Source organism: Capsicum annuum, chromosome 12, assembly GCF_002878395.1.
Source record: "Capsicum annuum cultivar UCD-10X-F1 chromosome 12, UCD10Xv1.1, whole genome shotgun sequence".
NCBI lineage: Eukaryota > Viridiplantae > Streptophyta > Magnoliopsida > Solanales > Solanaceae > Capsicum > Capsicum annuum.
The window spans coordinates 229,555,943-229,582,512 of record NC_061122.1 but is presented as its reverse complement, the minus strand read 5'-3'; the positions used below and the strand labels follow the sequence as shown (position 1 = coordinate 229,582,512).

The 26,570-nt window shown below is 32.9% G+C and overlaps 2 long non-coding RNA genes across 2 annotated transcripts; both read left to right on the top strand.

The window, feature by feature from the left end:
- Positions 1-19,023: 19,023 nt before the first annotated feature.
- LOC124889475 lies at positions 19,024-19,999 on the top strand. The gene is made up of 2 exons (XR_007048493.1): positions 19,024-19,234; positions 19,631-19,999. It is a non-coding gene; the product is annotated as an uncharacterized LOC124889475 (long non-coding RNA).
- A 1,506-nt stretch (positions 20,000-21,505) lies between these two features.
- Positions 21,506-26,295, top strand: LOC124889474. The gene is made up of 2 exons (XR_007048492.1): positions 21,506-22,976; positions 25,470-26,295. It is a non-coding gene; the product is annotated as an uncharacterized LOC124889474 (long non-coding RNA).
- The last annotated feature ends 275 nt before the right edge of the window (positions 26,296-26,570 follow it).

Genomic DNA, 26,570 nt, shown 5'->3' with positions numbered 1-26,570 from the left:
GGGTTCGGGCATTTTGTGGGCCAAAAATTGACCTGGGTGTGCCAGGGATATTGGAGAGCATCCCAGTATGGTCCGTTTGAGTGGGTGGAGCTATTTGAGTGGTCAAACTGTTGAAACACCGTAAACGGGGCATTTAAGGGCTAAATCGATGTGCTATAGCCAACGATTCCTGGGGCCAGGGGTCCTAGCGTACTGTGGGCCAAAAATCAACCTAGGCATGCCAAGGAGGTTGGGGAGTTTTCCATTATAATCCGTTTAGGTGGCTAGGGCCATTTGTATAGTCAAACAGGTGAAATAATGTAAACGGGGCATTTTCAGGACAAATCAGTAAGCTATAGCCCCCGATTCCTAGGATGGGCCCAGGGTCCGGGCGTGTTGTGGGTCAAAAATCGACCTGAGCATGCTAAGGTGGTTGGGGAGCATCCTAAAGTAGGCCTCTTGGGTGCACAGGGCCATTTGGGTAATCAAACGGGCGAAACAGCGTAAATGGGATATTTTCGGGCTAAATCGGTCTGCAATAGCCCACGGTTCCTAGGGTGGGCCTAGGGTCCGGGTATGCTGTGTGCTGAAAATCAACCTCGGCGTGCCAGGGAGGTTGGGGAGCACCCTAATGTGATCTATTTGGTTGGGAAGGTCCATTTGGATAGTCAAACGGGTGAAACAGCATAAACGGGCATTTTTGGGTCAAATTGGTATGTTATAGCCCACGATTCCTGGGGTGAGCCCGGGGTTCAAGTTTTCTGTGGGCCGAAAATTGACCTGAGCATGCCAGGGAGTTCGGAGAGCATTCCAATGTTGTTCATTTTGATGGGCGGGGCCATTTGGGTGGTTAAACGGGTGAAACGGTGCGAACGGAGAATTTTTGGGCCAAATCGGTGTGCTATCGCCCACGGTTCTTAGGGTGGGCCTAGGGTACGGGCGAGCTGTGGGCCAAAAATTGACTTGGTCATGGCAAGAAGGTTGGGAAGTGTCCCAGTATGGTCCATTTGGGTAGGCGGCCTATTTGGGTGGTCAAACGAGCGAATGGGGTGTTTTTAGAAAAAATAGGTGTAATATAGCCCACGGTTTTAGGGGTGAGCCTGGGGTTCAGGTATGTTGTTGGATGAAAATTGACCTGGGCGTGCCACAAAGGTCGGGGAGCATTCCAGTATGGTCCGTTTGGGTGGGCGGAACATTTGAGGAGGTCAAACGGTATAAATAGCATGAACGAGGCATTTTTAGGGCAAACCGATGTGCAATAGCCCATAGTTCTGGGATGGGATCGAGGTCCGGGCATACTGTGGGCCAAAAATCAATCGAACGTGCTAGGGAGGTTATAGAGCATCCTAGCGTGATCCGTTTGGGTGAACAGGGCTATTTGGATATTTAAACAGATGAAACCGCGTGAATTGGGTATTTTCAAGCTAAATCGATGTGCTATAGCCCACGGTTTTAGGGGTGGGCCCGGGGTTGAGCGTGTTGCAGATTAAAAATTGACTTGGGATTGCCAAGGTGGTTGGGGAGCATCCCAATGTGGTTCTTTTGGGTTGGCGAGGCTATTTTGATGGTCAAATAGGCAAAACAGTATGAACGGGATATTTAGGGCCAAATCAGTGTGCTATAACCCATGATTCTGGGGTGGGCCTGGGGTCCAGGTATGTTGTGGGTCAAAAATTGACCTGAGCATGCCAGAGAGGTTGTGGAGCATCCCAGTGTGGTTCGTTTAGGTGGGCAGGTCCATTTGGACGGTCAAATGGTCGAAACAGAGCAAATGGACCATTTTTAGGACAAATCAGTGTGTTATAACCTACGGTTCTGGGGGTGGGCATGGTTTTCGGGTGTGCTGTGGGCTGAAAATTGACCTGCACGTGCCTGGGAGATTGGGGAGTGTCTTAGTTTGGTCTGTTTGGGTGGACGGGGCCATTTGGGTGGTCAAACGGGCGAAATAGAGCATTTTTGGGCTAAATCGGTATGTTATAGCCCACGATTCTAGGGGTGGGCCAGGGGTACGGGTGTGCTGTTGGCTGAAAAATGACCTGGAAATGCCAGGGAGGTTAGGTAGCATCCCAATGTGGTCCGTTTAGGTATTAGGGGCAATTTGTGTTGTCAAATGGGCAAAAAGGCATAAAGGGGGCATTTTCGAGCCAAATCAATTTACTATAGCCCACTGTTCCAGGGTGGGCCCAGGGTCTGGGCGTGCTGTAAGCTAAAAATCTACCTGAGCATGCTAGGGAGGTTAGGGAGTGTCTCAGTATTGTCTGTTTGGGTAGGGGAGGCCATTTGAGTGGTCAAACGTGTTAAACGACATGATCGGGGCATTTTTAGGCTAAATCGGTGTGTTATAGCCAAAGGTTTTGGGGATGTACCCGAGGTTCGGGCATGTTATGTGTCAAAAATTGACTTAGGTATGCCAGTGAGATTTGGGAGCATCCCGGTGTGGTCCACCTTTGACTTGGGCTTGCCAGGAAGGTTTGGGAGCGTCCCGGTGTGGTCCGTTTGGGTGGAAGGGGACCTTGGGTGGTCAAACGGGAGAAACGATACGAACGAGGTATTTTTAGGCAAAATTGGTGTGCTATAGCCGATGATTCGACGGTGGGCCCAGATTTCGGCCGTGCTGTGGGCCAAAAATTTCCCTAGGCGTGCTAAGAAGGTAGAGAGCTTTCTAGTATGGTATTTTTGGGTGGGCGAGACCATTTAGGTGGTTAAATGAACAAAACGACATGAACGGGGCATTTTTGGTCCAAATCGGTGTGATATAGCCCACGGTTCTGGGGGTAACCCTGGGGTCCGGGCGTGCTGTGGGCCAAAAATAGACCTGGACGTGCCAGAGAGGTTGGGAAGCATTCCAGTGTGGTTCATATGGGTGGGCGGGGCCATTTGGGTGGTCAAACATAGGAAACGGTGCAAACGAGGCATTTTTCAGCCAAATCGGTGTGCTATAGCCTACGGTTCTGGGGGTGAGCCCGAGGTCCGGGACTGTTGTTGGTTGAAAATTATCCTGGGCATGACAGGGAGGTTGGAAAGTATCCCAATGTGGTCTGTTTGGGTGGGTAGGGCCATTTGGGTTGTCAAATGGGTGAAAAGGCGCGAATGGGGTATTTTTGAGCAAAATTGGTGTGCTATTGCCCACGATTCCTGGGGTAGGCTCGGGGTTCGATGTGCTATCAGCCAAAAATTGATCTGGGTATGTCAGGGAGTTTGGGGAGCATCCCAGTGTGGTCCGTTTGGGTGGGCGGGGTAATTTGGGTGGTTAAACGAGCGAAATAATGCGAACGTGGCATTTTCGGGCCAAATTGATGTGTTATAGCCCACGGTTCTGGGGGTGGGTCTGGGGTCTGGGTGTGCCAGGAAGGTTAGGGAGAATCTCGGTGTGGTCCATTTAGGTGAGTGGGGATATTTTGGTAGTCAAATAGGAAAAACAGCACGAACGGGGCATTTTTGGGCTAAATCGGTGTGTTATAGTCGACGATTTTTGGGGTAGGCCCGGGATCCTGGAGTTTTGTTGTCTAAAAATTGACCTGGGAGTGTCGGGGAGGTTGGGGAGATTTCCGGTGTGGTCTATTTAGGTGGGCAGGGCCATTTGGACGATCAAACGGGTGAAACAATGCGAATGGGGCTTTTTCAGGCCAAATCGGTGTACTATAGCCTATGATTCTAGAGGTTGGCTCGGGTTCGGGCGTGCTGTGGGCCAAAATTTAACCTGGGCATGCCAGGGTGGTTGGTGAGCATCCCATTATGGTCCATCTGGGTGGGCAGGGCCATTTGGATGGTCAAACAGGCAAAATGGCGCGAACGTAGCTTTTTCGGGCAAAATCGGTGCGCTATAGCCCAAGGTTCCAGGGGTGGGCCTGAGGTTCGGGCATGATATGGGTCAAAAATCAACCTGGGCATGCCAGGGAGGTTGGGAAGCATTTCAGTGTGGTCCGCCTAAGTAAGCGGGGCCATTTGGGTAGTCAAACGGGAGAAACAGCGCGAACGCGATATTTTTGGGCTAAATTGGTGTGCTATAGCCCACGGCTCCAAGGGTTTGCCCGAGGTCCGAATGTGTTGCGGGCCAAAAGTCGACCTGTACATTCCAGGGAGGTTGGAAAGCATTTTTATGTGGTCCGTCTAGGTGAGCGGGGTTATTTGGGTGGTCAAATAGGCAAAACAGCACGAACATACCATTTTTGGGCTAAATCGGTGTGCTATTACCTACGGTTCTGGTGATGGGTCTGGGGTTCGAGCGTGCTGTGGGCCGAAAATCGACTTACGCATGCCATGAAGGTTGAGGAGCGTCCCAGTGTGGTCCATCTAGGTGGGCGGGGCCATTTGGTAGTCAAACGGTGAAACGACGCGAACACAGTATTTTCGGGCCAAATTGGTGTGCTATAACCCACGGTTTTAGGGGTGAACTCGGGATTCGAGCATATTGCGGGCCAAAAATCAACTTGGGCGTACTAGGGAGATTGGGGAACGTCCCAATGTGGTCCGTCTGGGTGGGTGGGTCCATTTGGGTGCTCAAACGAGCGAAACGGCGTAAACACAATGTTTTCGGGCTAAATCAATGTGCTATTAGCCATGGTTCCAGGGGTGGGCTCGGGGTCCGTGCGTGATGTGGGCCAAAAATTGACCTGTGCATGCCAAAGAGGTTGGAAACATCCCAGTATGGTCCGTTTGTGTGGGTGGGGCCATTTGGGTAGTCAAACGGGCGAAACAGCGAGAATGGGGCATTTTCAAGCTAAATCAGTGTGCTATATAACCCACGGTTCCGGGGTGAACCCGGAGTCCGGAAGTGTTGTGGGTCTAAAATCAACTTGGGCGTGCCAAGGAGGTTGGGGAGGTCCCAATGTGGTATATTTGGGTGGGCGGGGCCATTTGGGTGGTCAAACGGGCGAAACAATGCGAACGGAAATTTTTCGGGCCAAATCAATTTTCTATTGTCCAAGGTTCCGGGAATGGGCCCGAGGTTCAAGAGTGTTGTGGGAAGAAAATCGACCTGGGTGCGAACGGACAGTTTTGGGTCAAATTGGCGTGCTATAGCCCACGGTTTCAGGGGTGGACCTAGGCCTCGACGTCGTTTTTAGCCAAAAATCAACTGGCGGCCACCCAGCTGGCTGGGGAGTAGGTGAGTAATTAATTTTAGAATGAGTTTATGTCATGTTTGATTGAAATTAAATGGTGAGATAACTTATTCCAATATTTAATTATTTTGATATTGTAGTATTATTTTTATCCCATATGAATGATAGAATAACAATCTCATAATTTATTCCTCTTATTTTCTGGAAAAATTACATATTATAGACAAAATACTATATTAATTACATGATATGGTTCATGTTTTAAAAAATTACAATTCATAGTCATTTGGTAGTTAAAAGTTAGATTTTTCTGTGGGCCCTTTATACAAATATATTAAGATGTGTATATATCAATTTTCTCTCTCATATATTTATTTTTGGTATTTTTTTTCTATTCTCTTTCTATCCTATTGACTCAAAAAAAAAGAGGCAACAATGGAATATAAAAAGAAAAGATTTTTGATGATATCTTCTTCAACTATTTTTTCCTTAATTTTCTCTCAAAATCACTCTAATATCCTTGATTTTAAATTAAAGAAACGAAAACATTGGCAACATCATAATACATGATTATTCAAGACATCTTCTTCAACTTTTTTCTCCCTATTTTTCTCTCAAAGTCACTCTAATATCACAAAATATAATCCTTGATTTCTCTGTGATAAATTATTTTTGCAGATTTTTCAGCACAGAAAATCAGTTTAGGATATTTATTGACATTAGATTTAATTTTTTTAAAATTTTTATATATTATGTCAGTTAGTCGTTAAATTTCTTCGTTGTTCATATATTTTACAAAGAAAAATAGAAAAGGGGGAGCACTCCCCCTTTTTATAATTTTTTTGTTTTTGCGAATTTTTATTTTATAATATAAATTTTTATATACTATGTACTTCACTTCCCCTTTTTCTTGTGGATGATTTATCAAAAAAAAAAAAAAAGGAAAGAATTTTGCATCTTCTAGCAAGGCGGAAAGGAAAAAATATTTTAAGGTATCTAAATCTAAATGGGGAGCAATGAAGTTGACAATGATTATGACGTCTTTTTGTGTATATTCTCATGAAACAGAATTGTTAGTCAATATACATTTTTGTGTCAATATATGTAGATACGTATACTTGATTTTTGTAGAATAATGCATGCATATATATATATATACAAAATTAGAGTGTATATATGTATATACAGTTTCTATTTTTTATATATGTATATACAATTTACAGTTATGTATGTACAGTTAACTTTCACATATACATTTTGAAAAATAATGCATATGTAGATATATACAGTTTTAGAGTGCATATATGCATATACATTCAAATTTGTTATTATGTAAAACATTAAAATTTGTATATACAAATATACAAACAACATATATACAAATGATAAACATATATGTATATGTTTATTTCATTTGCATATATGTATATACAGATATACAAACAACAGATAAATAAATATGTATATTTCATTTGCATGTATATTTCGTTTACAAACAACATTCAAATTTGTATATACAAATATATAAATAATAAACAACAATTTTGATCTGAATATATGTATATTTCGTTTGCAATATCATTTACAAACAACATTCAAATTTGTATATACAAATATACAAACAACAGATATACAAATAATAAACAACAGTTTTGATTTGAATATATGTATACTTCATTTGCATATATGTATATATAGATATACAAACAACAGATACACAAATATCAAATTTATGTAAACTAATATACAGATATACAAACAATAGATATACAAATAATAAAAACAATCTTTGTAACCTTTAAAATAGATATACAAATACATTTATACACTTATGTTAACAGATAAACAAAAATTCAAATATACTATTAGTAGATATACATAAAAAAAATATTAAAAGACTGTCAATTGTATATTATGAAATATGCAGTAGAGTAATGAAGGAACATATCACACAAATTGCTATTACAAATGGAATTTAGAAACAAAAAAAAAACTAACACAAACAAGGATTATAACCTTTTAACAACTTCCGTGAAAAAAAAATTAAAATTATGAAAATAAAAATTGAATACGAAAATTGAAACAGAAAATTACAATTGAATTTATTGTATACAAAAATAATAGTAATTACAAAATTGACAATTTGAAAGTTTTTGAAGTTTATATTGTGCATTCAATTTTGAAAATCTAATTTAAACCAATAATAAAATCGATTTTCATTATGTTGAAACTGGATCAATTTTTATTGCGTATTAGATTCAAAAAAAGATTTCAGTACATAAATTCAAGTAAAACAATAATTTGCATAAATCGTATATACTATAATTTTGTATGCACAAATTACCAACTTTCTCCTGTAGATCACAATTTAAAAAAAATTATCAACTTTTGAGGGAGTAATTAACGCATAAATTCATATTTATTGATCTGTTATATCAGAGAAATAAATAAATAATTGGAGAAGATTAAGGGCATTTATTACATTAAAATTTCGTTTTTTATCTCTTTTTGTTGTTATGAATTTTTCCTTCTTTTTTGTGTATATATACATAAAACTGTCATTTATTTTATCTATGAATTGTAAATATGAAATTTAAACTAGAAAGTTAGTTATAGATACTCTAAGGAGACTATATGTGAAATTTTACCTATTTTTTTTAGTTAAATGATTTTTTCTCCTTTTTATTAGTTTAGTGAATGACAAAAAGTTTGAATCATTTCTTTAAAAATTTTCGCACTTTTAATATATTATAGATGTAGATATTAATTGATATAAAATTTTTCACACTTAATATATTATAAAATTCGCCTTGTGTTTAATTTTACACGATCATATTTGACTAGGCACAAAATTTAATCCAAGCTGAGAACACCCATCAAAATGTATATATATATTTAGATAATACATAAATATAATCCTAAACTTGACACCAAATTATAACTTTGACCTTAAACTTTGATAGTGCACAAATATGACCTTTAACTATTCAAAACTGCACAAATATGACCTCCGATCCTACGTGGCAAAACGCGTGTTCAACATGCAAAACTGAGCGCGTCCAGCTTAAAATCTAAGGGCATAATACATAAATATGACCCTAAACTTTGACAGTGCACAAATATAACCTTTAACTATTCAAAACTGCACAAATAGGACCTTTAAATGACTTTTCACTATTATTTTTTCATTATTTTCGGCTCAAAGATGAAAATGGCATCTAATTTCTTTTGTCATTGCGGTAAAAGAGCAATATTGAAGATTTATTAATTAGGTAGGTCAGCCTCATACGAAAAATCGCGCGGGTATGTCTATATATTATAAAGCAGAGGTCGAATTTGAGTTATATAATATATCTAAATATTAAATTAAAGATGAAACTATACTAATAATAAGAAAATTATAGTTTTAATAAAACGTTATTAAATTAATGTTATTAAGGATAGTAGTAGTAATATATTAAATTAACGTTATCAAATTAATGTAATTAAAATGTTATTAAATTAACGTTATTAAATTAACGCAGGGGGGCCTACGTGGTTGCATGGGGTTCACCCGAACCCCCTCAGTAAAAACATTACGTTGTACACATATAAGTTAGAAAATGTATATTTATGTATGTATATTAATGTTGAACCACATGAAACAAGACATTTAGATAGTTCGATGGTGTTATTTGCTCTTATTGGGCGCTTCCTTCAGCCTACTGCGTGGGTTCGATCCGTGCTAGTGGCTGTTTTTTTTTTAATTTAAAAAAAGTTAGGTGCTGCTGCTATAGAAATAAAAAAAAAAAAAATAATAATAACAATAACAACAACAACAATAATAATAATAATAATAAAAACGTTGTCTTTTTAACACAAAAAGCAAAACTTTGACAGTGCACAAATATGACCTTTAACTATTCAAAACTGCACAAATATAACCTCTCTCCAAGTCAGCCCTTTTAACGACGTGGCACCGTGTGATTGGAGTGGCTTTCCACGTAGGCGTGAGTGAGACTCACACATGGGGTTGCAAAATCAGAGGTCATATTTGTGCACTATCAAAGTTTAAGGTCAAAGTTATAATTTAGTGTCAAGTTTAGGATCATAGTTATGTATTATCTCTTCTTTGTTTTTTCAACCATCAAAATGTATATATGACATGTACTCTTTGAACAGTTCAAAGGAGTAATAAGGAATTAACACACAACATACACATACATTAAATTAAAACATAATATAAGTACACACTCAGTACACATGTGATGATGTGATATATATGGATCATGAAGATCAATATACACCAATCTGCCTTATTTAGGATATCTACTATTGATATCCATTACATTAATCTATTCAAAGCGATAAATTAAAATATATAGTACATTCGAGTAGTCACTTATTTTAGCTTATAATAAAAGTGAGACAAATATTATGAATATATAAGACCTTAAAATGACGGGATAATTCAGTGCACTAAAATGATCGCTACATACTAGCTAGTGCAACCCATCCTTCCCTTAAGCGGCCTGTAGGCGCAAGTGTTACACATAAATCCATTGCAATCATCATTACTTTCACAACGAGAGCCACACCCTCCCAACCGGTTAAGATTTGGGGGTAACATCTGCGCAAACACATTGAATTCATCAGGTAGATCTCGCACAGCCATCACTTCGATGTTCGATGTATGAACTGCAAGGACAAAATTGGTGCGCAAAGCATTATGAAAAGGGACACATATATAACATGATCACTAGTCAAATTATTGAAAATAAGTATAATATATTTAAGCAAATATAAAAATCATTACTAAAAAAGAGAAATTTAATATGGACAAATGCATAAAGCATTATGAAAAGGGTCACATATGTTAATATAACATTATCACTAGTCAAAATATTGAAAATAAATATAATATAATTAAGCAAATATAGAAATCACTTCCAAAAAAAAGAGAAATTTAGGATGGACAAATTCTGTAGATAAATAACAAAATTAGTCACGAAGTTATTAAAAGAATGTGCAATAAATTAGTGACGAAATTCAAAGCTAATTCTATTATATAACTAAATTAAGGATGATGAATTAGCTGACCAGCCAGTAGTACCACTACAAGGAGAAAGCCAACCAAGTTAACAGCTAGATTGTGAGATTGAAGCTTTCTTGCCATGATTTTTTTTTTTTTTTAAGAAGAAGAGCTAATTAATTGTGTGTGTATTTTCTTGCTTATGAAAGACCATATATGTAGGCCTTTTAAATTGTTTAGATATACAAATATATATTCTTTTTAACATAAAAAATTTATCTCTTAAAACTTCAGACTTAATTGGATGCTTGTTGCCCATGTGCTCCCTCGTACACATTTTCAGTAAAGAAAAAGAAAGCACAATTAGCAACATTGCTCAGGTGATGGACCACATCCATATGGTTCCCATTTATTTGGGACTGAATCTTTGTACCCTTTGAATAAATAATTTAATATATAATTAGGTGTATTATTTAATTTCTTTTGAGTATGAATATCATGCAGATAACGTATTAATTTAATTCTAAAAAATATGTACTTAAAATATCTAAGCAGAGGGACCGTCACTTCATGTGCTCTATAATGTCTAAGCTAATTTTCTTTTGCTTGTGACTGTTGGATTCAAATGCACATTTGAGTGAACACGATCGTATAAATAATATAGTGACTTTTGCGAATCGGATGTCAAATTCATAAAGACTTGGTAACTTGAAAAAAATCCAACTAGAGTAATACTATGAAATTAAACGAGTACGATTGCAACCAAGAATAAGTTGCTTTTTATATAATTCTAAATTAACAATAAAAGCAAAAACGTAATGAATGGATTGTAGACAATACTAGGAAAGAATTCCAGGGTTAAGGCATAATTCACAATCATGTATTGCATTGCTTTCTCGTCAGCTAAGTTGTCTATTTAAATTGTTGACTTACGATGTTGATTATATGATTCAGAAATAATCATTCTCTAATCGTCTATTTAAACTGACTTCACAACTACATTGTGAAGCTGCGATGTAAGAAACTAATTCAAAGTATTTATATGTATTCCCGTTTCGCAGTATTTTAAGTAAAGAAAGAAAAAGAGAGATTACGAGAACATTTGATGTTTGCAGTGAGGTTTGGTATTCTCATAGCTTATGTGAGTGATCCTTTGTTACTTTTAAAAGTTTCACACCTCTTAAAAATATCATTAACTAGAAGGTAATTTAACTAAATTATTCTTATTTATTACTCATCTTTATTTAATATTTCTCTTCTTCTTTTTTTTGCACTATCTTAATGGTGGCTGGTGATGGGCGATGAAAATACGAGGGAGATGGTGAAATTGGGTTATTAAGTTGTTAATTTTGATGGTGATAGTAGAATTAATAGGAATTTGTTGGTTGTTCATGTTTTGGTTGTTGTGGAGAAATCATTGTCGGTGTGATTTTTCTCCATTAATTTCCAGCAAAAATATTTATTTTAATTAATTTTTCTTACCTCGTTATTTTAAGGAGTAAATAAATTCACTTTTATATAATATAAGTATGTAGTAGGTCATGATAATAATTTAAATGTGTAAATGACTTTTCGAAATAAGTTCGAGATGAAAATGATGACTTTTTCTTATTAAAATATGAAATGTGAGGTAATTAAATAAAAGATGTGGGATAATATGTATATATGTATATGATAAGGATGCTAGTGGTGTGATGTAATTTATCCTAAATTTTTACTTCGACGCATGGTCTGTCAGGCAATGACGTTACTTTTTCTAGCCGTCTGTTCAAATTATTTGTTTCCGTATATAGTGGTGGACTCAAAATTTAGAAATTAACGATACTTAAGAGGTTTGAATACATATATTGACATCTAAAATATGAAGATTTTGCTTGAAAAATTAAACAAAGCACTGAGTTATCTTTTTAACTTCAAAGAGTGATTTCTTCATTATGAATCACTTTCTATATATTTCTTATATAATTATACCTAAACTGTATTAATTTTAACGAGTGACATAGCATTGCATACTTACACCTAGGTTCGGCCCCACCCTCACGCAATAATTTTAGAGAAAAAGACACCACATAGTCATTTTTAAAACAAATAGTCCAAGTTTGACATTCTGCCAAAAATTAGCCAGTTTGCTTTTTTTTTTTTCCACATTATAGTCATTTTCTAATTTGGGTCATTTTGGTTCATGTTGTTCAGATACAGTTTATATACCAAATTGATACAGTTCATATACAATACTGATACAATTTCCAACTTGGACCATTCGGCCCTTTTCTAAAAATATTTTAATTTTTTTTTTGCTACAAATTTTTTAACTAAAAAATATTCCACTTTTTTTTTGTTATTTAAAAATAAAAATTAAATATAATTGTATAATAGTGATATAATTGTTATATAAAATATGTATCTATGTAAGATATATGTATAGAAATTGGATAGTTCTATCAAATATGTATATGTATAAAATATATATACAAAAATGTATAAAAAGTGTATAAAAATTATATAATTGTTGTACAAAATGTGTAAGAAAAAAAAATATACAATTATTGTATAAATTGTGTATCGAAACTATATAATTTTCGTATAGAATATTTATATGCATAGGATATGTATAGAAACTGTATAGAATATATATAGATACTATATAAAACAAGCCAACAAATTAAAATGGATAGAAAATAAAATTTGAATACCATAATCATTTTCGTGAAATTAATTTCGATCGTGTAGTCATTTGTATCCTTTTCCCATAATTTTAGTGATGATATATCAACATAGAACCAAATATCTAAATTGAATTTGTTTGCATATGTAGATTTGTGTGGACAAAGATTCCATACAACTCACACGTGAATATTATGGCAAACAAATGGACCATCTTCCCCATGCATGATAACCCCACTAATTTTGAAATTAATTTAAAAGTAAGTTTATTTAATATTTGATTGAGATAAAATCGTAAGATAATTTATTAATGATCAAAAAATAACTGGCAAGACAAATACTGTTGATTATAATGTGAAATGTATTTGTACTTGAGGAATATCTTTTGCCATTCTGTAGTGCTTTCACCGTTAAATGAAAACAAAGAAAAAGGAAAAAAATATTTAAAGGCGTTTTTTTCATTAATTAAATCGGAAATCAGATTATTAAGGACTGAAAATCAATATTAGCAAATATCTTATTTGGTAACTAGATTAACATATTTACAATTCGATAGATCAAACACATAATATACAAAATCAGACCGAATCTACCAATAAATAACCTAAGTAAAATAGGAATGAAGTAACCCAATTCTTTTAGAATTCATGACACACACCCTTGAACATTTTAAACGAATAGAAAGGAAATTAATACACACCATCTCATAGTACATTAAGGTCGTTTGGTAGAGTGTATTAAAAAATTAATGCATACATTAGTTTAATATGTATTACTAACACTTTGTTTGATATATTTTTGCACCTTATGTATAACTAATGCACTCTATTGTGTATTGGGGTGTGTATTACTAATACCTTAAAATCTATGGTATTAGCAATGCAATGGATCAAATACATGCATTAACATGATTAAAAGACACTATTATCCTTAAAAAAAATTCACATCCTTTCCAACATATATATGAAGGATATTAATGTAAAATTTTTTATTTTTTTTTTGAAATTATTTAATTTTTGTTATTTTTAATACATCAAACCAAACACTGCATAAGAAAAATACAAGCATAGGTAACACAAGCATTACTAATACAAACATTACTAACACACCATATTTTGCATTATTCGTATACACTCTATCAAACGACCCCTAAGACATATTCTACGTGCATACTTGATAGTACACATGTGATGATGTGATATACTCCCTTTGTTTCAAAATAAATGAATTGTTGGGGTATTTATTGGTGTTTCAAGATAAGTGAATTGTTGAATTTTTTTTTAAAATTACCCTTATGATTTGATAAGTAAAAGAGACTGCACCTTTTTCTTTTTTTGGGTAAAAGAGACTTCAAGGGTAAAAATGAAAATTTATATTAAATTTATGTCTTGGATGTTTTTTTTTTAAATCTATGTGTCAAAATCCAACAATTCATTTATTTCGAAACGGAGGGAGTATCATATATATGATCTTGAAAGATCAATATATACCAATCTACTTAGGATATTGGATATTCATTACATTTATCTATATCGAACGCTATATACATAAATATGTATATATGACAAGTGACACAAATATTAGACACATATACAAGGCCTTAATGGGGCATGACAACTGCAGTACTAATGCTTTCACTATGCTCGAGGGAGGCCATCAAGTCGATTACTTTATTGAAGTGAGGCAACCCAACCTTCCCCTAAGCCAACTTTGGCGAAAAGTTGGACAAAATATAAGTGTCACATACATATAACATAATCATTAGTTAAATTATTGAAAATAAAGATAATATAATCAAGCTATATAAAAATCACTATTAAAATGGAAGAAATTTAGGACTGACGAATTTTGTAGCTAAACAACAAAATCCGTCACTAAATTATTGAAAAAAATATTAATTACGAACAATTTAGCAATAGATTAGTGACAAAATTTAGTGTTAATTCCAATTTTTTTTTTTTTTGGTTATAATGAATACAAGTGCTCTATTATATAGTACTTGGTTATAACAAGTACTTCTTGTTTGATGCTAGTTTGCCATGTGCACTCTGACTCACATTTTTACTAAAGAAAAAGAAAGCACAAGTGACATTGGTCTAGTGAAAGGGCCAACACACATATGGTCCTATTTAGTGGTACTTGATCTATGGTCCCTTTGGATAAAATAACTTTCCTACTTAATTGATAAGATTTGTTTAGTAGGAAGTATAAGGTATGATAATTTAAAGATATAATATAGCAGTATATGATGATTTATTCTGTGTTGAGAAAATAATCTATTACTTTTTCAATTTTTAGTTGAAATTTCAATTACACACTCAATCTTTAAAGGAGACCTATTACCCCTAAATTTTTTTATCGAATTTATTATCCCTCAATTGCTGACCTGTCAATATAAATCAATTAATAATACATTTGTGTATTTCACGCACCTGGGCCCACACCGATATTCTCATTTTTCTTTACAATAAATATCTCATCTCCATTCTCTTCCATCCTTTCATTTTCAAGAAAAACTTTTCATCTTTCTCTTTCCTCTCTCTTCCCTCTTGACACCATGATTTCATCTTCTCTTTTTTTTTTTTGGAAGATTGTTATTGTAATTTACACTTTTGGTTGTGGATTTTCAAACAATCATCTTGTTGCTATTATAAGGTGTGTGTTTTTCCTCAACTGAAAAAAATTGAATTAGAATTTTTATCTATTCTTTAAATTTGAGTGAAATTAACTGGTGCTTTAAGTTGTCTAAGTGTTTGATTAATAGCGTATTACGTTCGTAAGTACATCAAATTAGGATTTTTGTTGATTGTGTAAGTCGGTTTAGGGGAGAAATTAGAATTTTTTTCTCCCATTTGTTGTTAATGTGAAAAATTCCATGTTTGCATCTTCGATTTGTTGTTAATGAAGTTTGCAAGTTCAACAAAATTCCATGTTTGCATCTCACTATAGCATTGAGCATTGGGTCTGATTCATTCATACAAAGCTTATTCAATTCCTCATTTGCCCTATTAAGAATTCCGACAAAATCAATCAACAAATTACGAACCCCAAATTAAAGTTGGATAAGATTATAAATCACAACTTCAAGAGTTCAACAAGAAATCGGTATTACAAACTAAGCTAAGAAGATGTTTGACAGAAATCGAAAAAAAAAATGGAGGAGAAGAAGTCTTATCGAAGAAGATGAGTTTGGACCGTTGGGAACACACACTTTAATAAGAAATTAGAAATTCTCAATTAGAAAGAAAAGAGAGAATTGAATAATATATAATATAATAAAATATTTATTATATTATTAAAAATAATGACATGGCAATTAGAAAATAAATAATTTAAAGTGAAAATGAGTCATCTGACATGTCCATGGGCGGTGTAGTCACGTCCATTGACAGGTCAGTAATTAGGGGTAATAAATTCGGAAAAGAAAAGTTTAGGGATAATAGGTCTCCTTTAAAGATTGAGTGTGTAGTTGAAATTTTGACTAAAGGTTGGGGGATAATAAATCATTTTCTCTTCTGTATTTGATTGAAAGTATTACTTAGTTCTAAAATTATTTATTTCACCATTTATATCATAATGATAGAATTAGTTATCTCTTATACATGTGGGATAACTTATTGTGGAGTAGTTATATCTCGGAATAACTTGTTCCTAACCAAATGATATTTAAATTATTAATTCAACCCATATTTTGAACTTGTTTTCTAGCCTGTTATAATTTATTTATTTTTTAAATTTTATGGTCTTTTAATGAAAGATGTTGCCTTTTTAAACATAAGTGATATTTAATTTTACGCATAAAAAATCTGTATTTATTTTTTTAATAAGTCTAAAAATCTCATTTCCTCGTCAGACTAGGCCTGACCTTCTCTAGCTTATCTGAATAAATTATTTGTCCCATACACAACGAGTATGGAAAATGATATTCCCTTCATTTCATAATAAATGAATTGTTAGATTTTGACATACATATTAAGAAAAAAATATTAAAGACATAAATTTAACACAACTTTCCATTTTATTCCCCAAAAAAATTAACCTTGTAATACCTTTTCAAAAGTTAATTGATTGTCAAATCATAAGGGTAGATTTGAAAAGAATTTCAATGATTCACTTATTTTGAAACACCAATAAATCTCCAAACAATTCACTTATTTCGAAATAGAGTGAGTATCTACTTTCAACCAACATCTAAAATTGGATTTGTTTACATCATATCGATGGTGTAGTTTTGTGCTTGATAAATTAAAGGTGCAATTAACTTACACATGCATATTATGGCAAATTAAATGGACCCAAAGAAATATGATAGATGAGATATGTAGCAATTGGATTCAAATCAGTTTAGAAAAGTAACTTATTTAAATAATCCAAAAAGACATTTTATTATTTCAAGAGCCCTCTTCCTCTTCTTTTTTCTTGTTAATTATAATTTTTTTCTTTTTAAAAAATTAATTTAGGCGTGTAAGCTGAAGAAGAAAAAGAAAAGAAATATTATATTTGAAATTGTTTTATGCACTTAAAAGAGGAAAGAGAATGAAATACACTCTTTTTGCCATTTCAACTTTGTATAGTGTTTGATCTTGTATTATCTGAACTATTTATTTTATTTCTTAAGCAAAACCAAAATAATTATGCTTAGTCTAAATGCAATTTTACATACTTTGTGCACCGAATGACAATTAACTCCTAAAAAAAACTACATTTTTATATGAACTTTCAAGGTGAAAGATTACGTCATGAGAAAAATTTACTTTTTTGAGATTTTTTTCCTCTTTATAAAAATATCGTTTAGTCATAAAAACTCCAAATACAACTTGTGAAAATATATCTCAACCTGTTTGCATTTTTTTCAATCAACTCCAACTTCTCTCTTATATTTAAAAAAGTGGCTTCAAAAGTCTAAAAAATCAAAACACAACTTCAATTCTAAAATATTTTGATTTTCATAGCCGAACGCCTACTAAATATAGTATTTGGGCTAAATCTTGGCCCATCCATTCCCCCATTTGGGCTTGGAAAGGAAAACTTATCTATGGGCTTGGGCTGGGTGGCTCTCAACTTCTAATCTATCCCAACCCCATTCATCCATTTTGCCTCTTTTTCCAATGGTATTTTGCTATCTCATACATAAACTTGAGTCGAGTCGAGTCGAGTTGAGTTGAGTTGAACTGAGTTGAATGTAGTTCGACTTCGTCTATTCTTTCATTGAGTAAAGTTTGAGTAGGCCTGATCGAACTTTTGCACAAGACTGAGTCGAACTGAATTTAATCGAAATTTACTATAATTTAATTGAGTCTGAATCACGCGTCTTACTTATCCTACGTGCCTCACTAAGTATAAAAATAAAACATAAGAAGTAATTGATCACTATTAACAAAAAGGAATTAGCAATGAACAAATTTTTATCCAAACAACAAAATCTGTTGCTAATCTTATTTAGTAACAAATGAGTGATTTAGCCCATGGTTTTGGGGTGGGCCCAGGGCCGGCATCGTTTTGGGCCAAAACACGACTGGTGTCCCCCGACTTGGGAAGCGTGTGAGTAATTAATTTTAGAATGAGTTTATATCATGTTTGATTGGAATAAAATTGTGAGATAACTTATTCCAATATTTAAGTATCTCGATGTTGTAGTATTATTTTTATCCCTTATGAATGATAGAATAACAATCTCAAAATTAATTCCTCTTATTTTTTTAGTTAATTGATTTTTTTCTTCATTTTATTAGTTTAATGAAGGACAAAATGTTTGAATCATTTCTTTAAAAAATTTCGCACTATTACAATATTATAAATATAATATTAATTTTTTTTGGTCAAGATGTAAATATTAATTGATGTAGATGTATATATACAAATAAACAAAAATTCACCTTGTGATTAATTTTACACGATCATATTTAGCTAGCACAAAATTTAATCAAAACTGACAACACTCATCAAAATGTATATATGACATGTACTCTTTGAACAGTTTAAAGGAGTAATAAGGAAATTAAAACACAACAACATACACATATATTATAAAACATAATATAAGTACACAGTACACATGTGATGATGTGATATATATGGATCATGAAGATCACAATATACACCAATCTGCCTTATTTGGGATATCTACTATTGATATTCATTACATTTATCTATTCAACACGATAAATCAATATATATATATATATATAAAGGAAAAACAAGACAGACAAGGATGATGTGACATCTTTTTATGGTCACCATTTCTATTTATTTTTTTTCTCTTTTTTTTTTAAATTTTTTTGCGATTTCTTGCATTGATCAATTTGTTTAATAAATAAAAAAATTATTATATTCAATTATATCTCATGAATTATAAAAAACCTCTATCCATTCACATTCTCTATTTAAGTAACATGTCCCTTCAACTTTCTTCTATCAAATTCTTATGACTTGAACAATCTATATATAGGCAATGGTTTATTCCGAAAATAGCATTGAACTTTGTAGCCATGGTTGAACGCAAAAGAAGAAAATTAAAGTTAGTAAGTTTTCAATATATGTGACTTTGAGCATTGGACACTTTATTTTGTATGATTTAGAATTGATTAAATTTTACAGAATATTTCACATTAAAGTTAGTAAGTTTTCAATATATGTGGTTTTGAACACTGGACATTTTACTTTGTATGATTTAGAATTGATTGAATTTTACTGAATATTTCACATTTATAATCATTTGCTAATCATGCACTCAAGTTCAATGAGGTTCATATTTTCATTTTCTTATTTTGTATCTATAGTTAAATTTATTTTGTGATATTTATTCATGTGTTCATGGATACTCTTTGATAGTAAAATTTATATTTATGCCATCTTCAATGTGTTCAATGGATCTGTTTCAACTGCAAATGATATGACAATATTGGGATTAAAGAGTTTTGGAAGAAGAAGATTGAAGGATGATACACAGAAAATGGAGTTTGTTAACTAGCCTCGCTGCTATTCTTGGCGAAATCATCTGTACTATTGTCATTGCCATTTCATCTTCGTCCAAAATGATCCATCCAAGTAAAATACTAGATGTGTGATTCTCTGGTTTAAGGTTGTGATGTTTGCTCCACCTTTTTCGCAAGATTGTATGCAAATAATTTTAGTGAATATGACAAGCCTTCTGAATCTAAATAAATAGTGGAATATTGTTCAGAAAAGAAAGAAGTATTCATTGGGCAGAAGAGCAGACAGAAAAGTTATTGTTCTTTGGAAAGAAAAATCAATTTAACAAGCTGAACAATTTTTATGTTTATAGTGTAACCTTTTTTTTTCTCTCTCTTTACATCTCAAAATTTTATTGCACTTTGTTCTACGAGAGTGGATTCGACCAAATCTGAAATACATTAGATGTATATAGATTTTTTATTTTCAAAGATAATGTTTAGAGATTTGAAAACTAACTACACAATCTGTGAGATGAAATTTTTTTCCTTTAACAAAATAGTGGTGAAATATAGCACAATTCACATATGAAAACAATAAGATGACAAAAGAATTTTCACAGAAAAGTGTGTAAATAATTGCACTATGATTTACTTTTTAACCAAATTCACTGAAAGGAGATACTTACAATTTGAATCAAAAACAAATGTAGCTAGCAGGTGTAAAGTTTTGTTGTTTAGAAGCTAAGGGAGGTGATATACCTGTTCTTAATTACTTGCATAGTCTAAGACCTCAAGAACATGGTGTGTTACCACGAAGAGGTGGGTTCAAAATATATTTGATGGATTTAGTTTTTAGTTTTTTTTAACATGGCTACAAAGTTCAATATTGTCTTCTGAGTAAACCATTGTCTATATACAGATTGTTCAAGTCATAAGAATTTGATAGAAGAAAGTTGAAGGGACAATTTAAATAGAGAATATAAATGGATGGAGATTTTTTTTGTAACTCATGAGATATAATTGAATATAATAAATATAATAATCTATTTATTTGTTAAATAAATTGATCAATGCAAAAATGGTGGGGAAAATTCAAATAAAAAGAGAAAAAAATAAATAGGAATGATGGCCATAGAGATGTCACATCATCCTTGTGTTGTTTATCCTTTATAGATATATATTAATATATTGATTATGGAGGAAATTAAGAGGTTTTTAGATTTTTAATATTTAATTTAATATAAGATAAATTAATAGGATGAAGTAGGAAAAAATGCAAAAAAGGAGAAAAATGTAAAATAAAAATGGATGAAAAATAATTAAATAAAAACGGATAAGATGAAAGGACTTATGTAAATTTTCTAATTAATAGCAGATGAGAGGACTTATCTAACACAAAAAATCTTTGATTATGTATAATGTTTACCTATCACTACAATAACTATAAATATTTTTATTTACATAATTAATGCATTATGTATGAAACAACAAATAAATAAGAATAGATAGCTCATCAAAATTTTATTATTATAAAAAAAATTATATAAATTCAACAAGTTCTTACACATCGCGCAAAGCGCGAACTTATTCACTAGTTAAAATATATAGTACAGGCGAGTAGTCACTTATTTTAGTTTATAATAAAAGTGAAACAAATATTATAAATATTTAATGTGATCTTTTCCGTTCATATATAACAATGAATTCATTTCTCTCTAATTAATTGTGGAGATTAAAATGCAAAGTAAAAATTTCACATTCATTCACTCAAATTAATTATCGTGATGAGAGTTAAAGATAATACATTCCTTAATGTGATGAAATGAAATACTTGTCTTAAATGAGATATTAACTCATCTTATTTATTTCTTCACCAAAACGTGCATTTTCACACCTATATAAGTGTGCTCTTCACTTGATGAAAAAGTACATCCACAGAAAGAAATATCATTTGCCTTTTCTTGACTTTCTTTCTTAATCACTTTTTCCCTCATTGGTATTCTATTCCTTGTGAATTTTTGGGCAATAGTTTTGTGTAAACTTCAAAATTCCAGCCACGAGTGCACGTGTTTAGAAGTAGCTGTGGAACCTTGGGGAGCGACCGGCTAAAAGAATTTGCATCGGAGTCGGGCCGAATCACTTTTAAGGAAGTGGCTTGCCACGACACAGTGTTTGTGACAACTTTCTTACTATTACTAATTCAGTTCTAATATCAATATTGTAGTAATTTTTCCAATAGTTTGAAAGCGATTTTCGTTACATACAATATTGATAAATGACTCTTTCTTTGAATAAAACTTTTTCTGATTTGTCAAAATTTGAGCCATTGGACGAAAATAATTTTAAATGTTGGTCACAAAAACTTTTGATTTTCTTCGAATAATTAGAAATTGATTATGTTTTGTTTAATAAATCCCCTAATGATAATTCTAACATTACTATTGGATCTAACAATGTTGTGATTGATGAAGTTGCTAAAAGAAAATTTGAAAAAGATAACAAAACAGTTAGAGGACATTTGTTGAACCATATGACTAATCATTTATTTGATTTATTTGTTACTTACAAATCTGCTAAGAACAGTTTAGAAAAGAAATATGGTACCGATGATGCAGGAAAGAAAAATATCTTGTCGTACAATGAATTAAATTTCAAATGATCGACAATAAATCAATCATGGAACAAGTCCATGAATATGAAAATTTAACTGTTGATGTTCTCAATGAGGGTATGAAGATGTATGAGATTCTTCAGGCGAATGTTCTACTTGAAAAATTTCCACCATCCTGGAGTGATTATAGAAATCAATTTAAACATAAGAAAAAGAATTTAACTCTCCAAGATCAATTACATGAGAACAGAGGAGGTAAACCGTCTTAAGTATAAGATGGAAGCTCTTTCTCTTAATTCTTCTAAAGCTAACCTTGTGGAATCTTCTGGTACTATTACAAAAGACAGGTACGAAGGCAAACAAAAGAATGTTCAGAATAAGGAACAAATGAAAAAAAAATTTCAACAAGCCAGAGAGTAAAATTAAAAAATCAAAGGGGCCTTGTTTTGTCTGTGGAAAACTTGGCCATAGGGTTGTCCGGTGTTATCTAAGAAAAGGACAAAATCCAAAATAAGGAGGACAAAATGATGTCCAAGTTCACCTTGCTGAGGGTGATGAAGTAATTGTGGCAGTAGTTGTCGAGACGAACTTGGTGTCTAACAAGACTGAGTGGGTGTTGGATACAGGGGCTTCAAGGAATTACTGTGCCAACAAAGAGTTATTCCATGACTTTGAGGAATCCACCAATGACGAGTGTGTCTACATGGGTAACTCCACTACTGCTGGAGTTTTGGGTAAAGGAAAATTTTTACTTAAATTAACTTTCAAAAAAATATTATCCTTGAACAATGTTCTGTATGTTCCCTCGCTCCGCAGAAACTTAGTTTTTGAAGCACTTCTTAATAAAGTAGGCCTTAAACTTATTTTTGAAGCTGATAAAATAATTATTTCTTGTGGAGAAAATTTTGTTGGGAAAGGATAACTTAATGGGGGCTTATTTGTACTGAACATTGATCAAGAGATTGTCAATGCATGTATTTCTAATTCTGCTTATATTGCTGAGTCTGTTAATTTAGGGTGTGGTAGATTAGGTCATGTTAATATTGCTTCTATTAAAGGACTTAAAAAAATAGAATTAATTCCTGCAGTAAATATTGAAGATATTTCTAAATGTCCTCTGTGTGTAGAAGCAAAGCATGCCAAGAAACCTTTTAAATATGTTACTAGTAGAAAGACCGGGTTGCTTGAACTAGTACATGCAAACTTAACAGATTTTAAGAACACTATTAGTAAAGGTGGAAAAAAGTATTACATTACTTTAGTTGATGATTTTTCTTGGTACACTAATGTATACCTTCTTAAGTCTAAAGATGAGGTTGAAATCATGTTTTTAAAATTCAAAACAGAAGTAGAAAATCAGTTAGACGGGAAAATCAAGAGATTTAGATCTGATAGGGGCAGTGAACATACTACAAAAGCTTTATTAGATTTTTGTGAGAAAAATGGTATTATCCATGAATTTAGTGCTCCATATACTCTCCAACAAAATGGTGTAGCCGAACGAAAGAATAGAACAATTAAGAAAATGATGAATTCTATGCTTTTAAGCTCGGGTCTACCTAACTATATGTGGGAGGAAGCTGTCTTATTTGCATGCTATATTCTTAATAGAGTTTCTCATAAAAAGTTAGACAAGACCTCATATGAGTTACGAAAAGAATTTGCCCCTAACTTGAAATTTCTGAAAGTGTGGGGGTGTTTGGCTAAGATTGGTCTACCTAATTTTAAATGAGTAAATGTAGGTTCTAAGACCTTTGATACTGTCTTTATTGGAGTGTTGTATATATATTTATGTCATTAAATGATTATTCTATTTGTGAATCTAGAGACACAAAATTTTTGAGCATATTTTTCCTTTGAAAAATGATGCACCTAGTGATGTGCAAAATAATACTTCTATATCTATGTCTATTAATTCTCATGTTATTGCATGTATCTGATACTATTGCTAATGAGCATGAAAATGAACTGAGAAGGAGTAAAAGCCATAGAACTGAGACTAGATTTTGTCCTGATTTTATCACCACCTTCTTAACTGAGAATTTTGATATCGATACTTTAAATGATGAATTAGTGTATATATACTTAATAGAAAAGGAACCTAAGACATATGATGAAACAATAAGTTCAATAGATGTGATATTTTGGAAAGAGACTAATTAAAGTGAATTAGACTCTATAGTTTCTAATCACACATGGGACTTGTATTATTTGCCTAAAGGTTGTAAACCCATAAGTAGCAAGTGGATATTTAAGAAAAATTGAGGCCTGATGGTACAATTGATAAATATAAGGCTAGATTTGTGATTAGGGGTTTTAACCAAAACAAATGTGTTGATTATTTTGATACTTATTCTCTTGTGACTAAAATAATGATCATTAGAACTTTTATTGATCTAGCTGCTATTCACAGTTTAGTGGTACATCAAATGGATGTCAAAAATGTATTTTTAAATGGTGATTTAGAAGAAGAGATCTATATGACTCAACCTGAGGGTTTTGTGGTCCCAGGATAGGAGGATAAAGTATGCAAATTGAGAAAGTCCTTATATGGACATAAGCAGTGGTATAACAAATTTAATTTCACATTAATGGATAATGGCTTTATTGTTAATTCATCTGATACCTGTATTTATTCTAAAATGATAGGATCAGATTGTGTGATTATATGTTTATATGTGGATGACATGTTAATCTTTGACCCTAATGTGAATGTTGTAAATGAGACTAAAAAATTTTTATTTTCTAAATTTGAAATGAAAGACCTTGAACACGCTGATGTGATTTTAGGGATAAAAATCAAAAGAACTAGTTTCTCTTTGTGTCAGTCTCATTATATTGAAAAGATGTTGAAAAGGTTTAATTGTTTTGATATAGTTTTAGTGAGAACTTCTTATGATCCTAGCATACGCTTGAAAAAGAATAGAGATTCTAGTGTTTCTCAAACTAAATATGCTAAAATAGTTAGGAGTATAATGTTTCTCATGAACTATACTCGGCCTGATATAGCTTATGCTGTTAGTAGATTGAGTAAATATACTCATAATCCTAGTAGTGAACACTGGAATGCTCTTTATCGCTTGTTAAGATATCTGAGAGGTACTAGAATTGGTGTTTGCATTTTAATAAATTTCTTGCTGTTTTAGAAGATTTTTGTGATGCAAACTGGGTGACTACTAATGATGAACTTAGCTCTACTAGTGGCTATGTGTTTACTTTGGGTGCAGGTGCTATTTCATGAAAATCTTCAAAGAAGACTTGTATAGCACGTTCTACCATGAAATCTGAATTCATTGCTCTTGAGTTGGCAGGGCAAGAAGTTGAGTGGCTGAGAAACCTTTTGGAAGATATGCCTTTATGGGGAAGACAAGTGTCACCAGTCTCTTTACATTGTGACTCACAGACAGCAGTTGGGATTGGTAAAAATAGTGTATACAATGGTAAAACGAGACATATTCACATCAGACATGGTGTAGTTAAACAATTGTTGAAATATGGTGTTATTTTCTTGGAATATGTACGATCCAAAAAAAAATTAGCGGATCCTATGACCAAGGGTTTGACAAAGAAAATGGTCTTTGAATCATCGAGGGGGATGGGGCTAAAGCCTATGGATTGAGGTAATATGGTGAATACCCATTTGCACTCAAACGAAGCCATATAGGCCTTCAATAAACACTACATATCCTATCCCTAAGGCATGAGGTAGTGTATTATAAGGTTGAACTTATTTTTGCTCTTAATGATCCATAGCCTTAAGGTGATCTATGAGATAGACTTGATGGATCACCTGCGTGAGAGTAAAAGGTTGGTCACCTTTTTATGAAAGACTTGAGTTGTCTTTATAGACTACTCATGAGACCCAAGGTTTGTGTGCATGACCATAAAAGCACTTTATGAGTATCACGGAGTTTGTATAAAATCGATATAGTATGTGTTGTGGGGTTCTCAACTTATGTCCATATAGTTCAAGAATACTTCACTTTTTGGATATTTGTTGTTGCCTCATATCGCTACGTGTCAATTCAAATCGAAAGATATTAACACTTAAGTGCATGTTCCTTCCTTTCGCCCAGAAACCATTCCGATTATTTTTTTTCTTTGCATTTTGAGGGAGATTGTGAGCTTTTACCTTCATGAATAACAATGAATTCATTGCGTTCATTTCTTTCTAATTAATTGTGCAGATTAAAATGCAAAGTAAAAATTCTGCATTCATTTACTCAAATTAATTATCGTGATGAGAGTTAAAGATAGTACATTCCTTAATGTGATGAAATAAAATACTTGTCTTAAATGAGATATTAACTCATCTTATTTATTTCTTC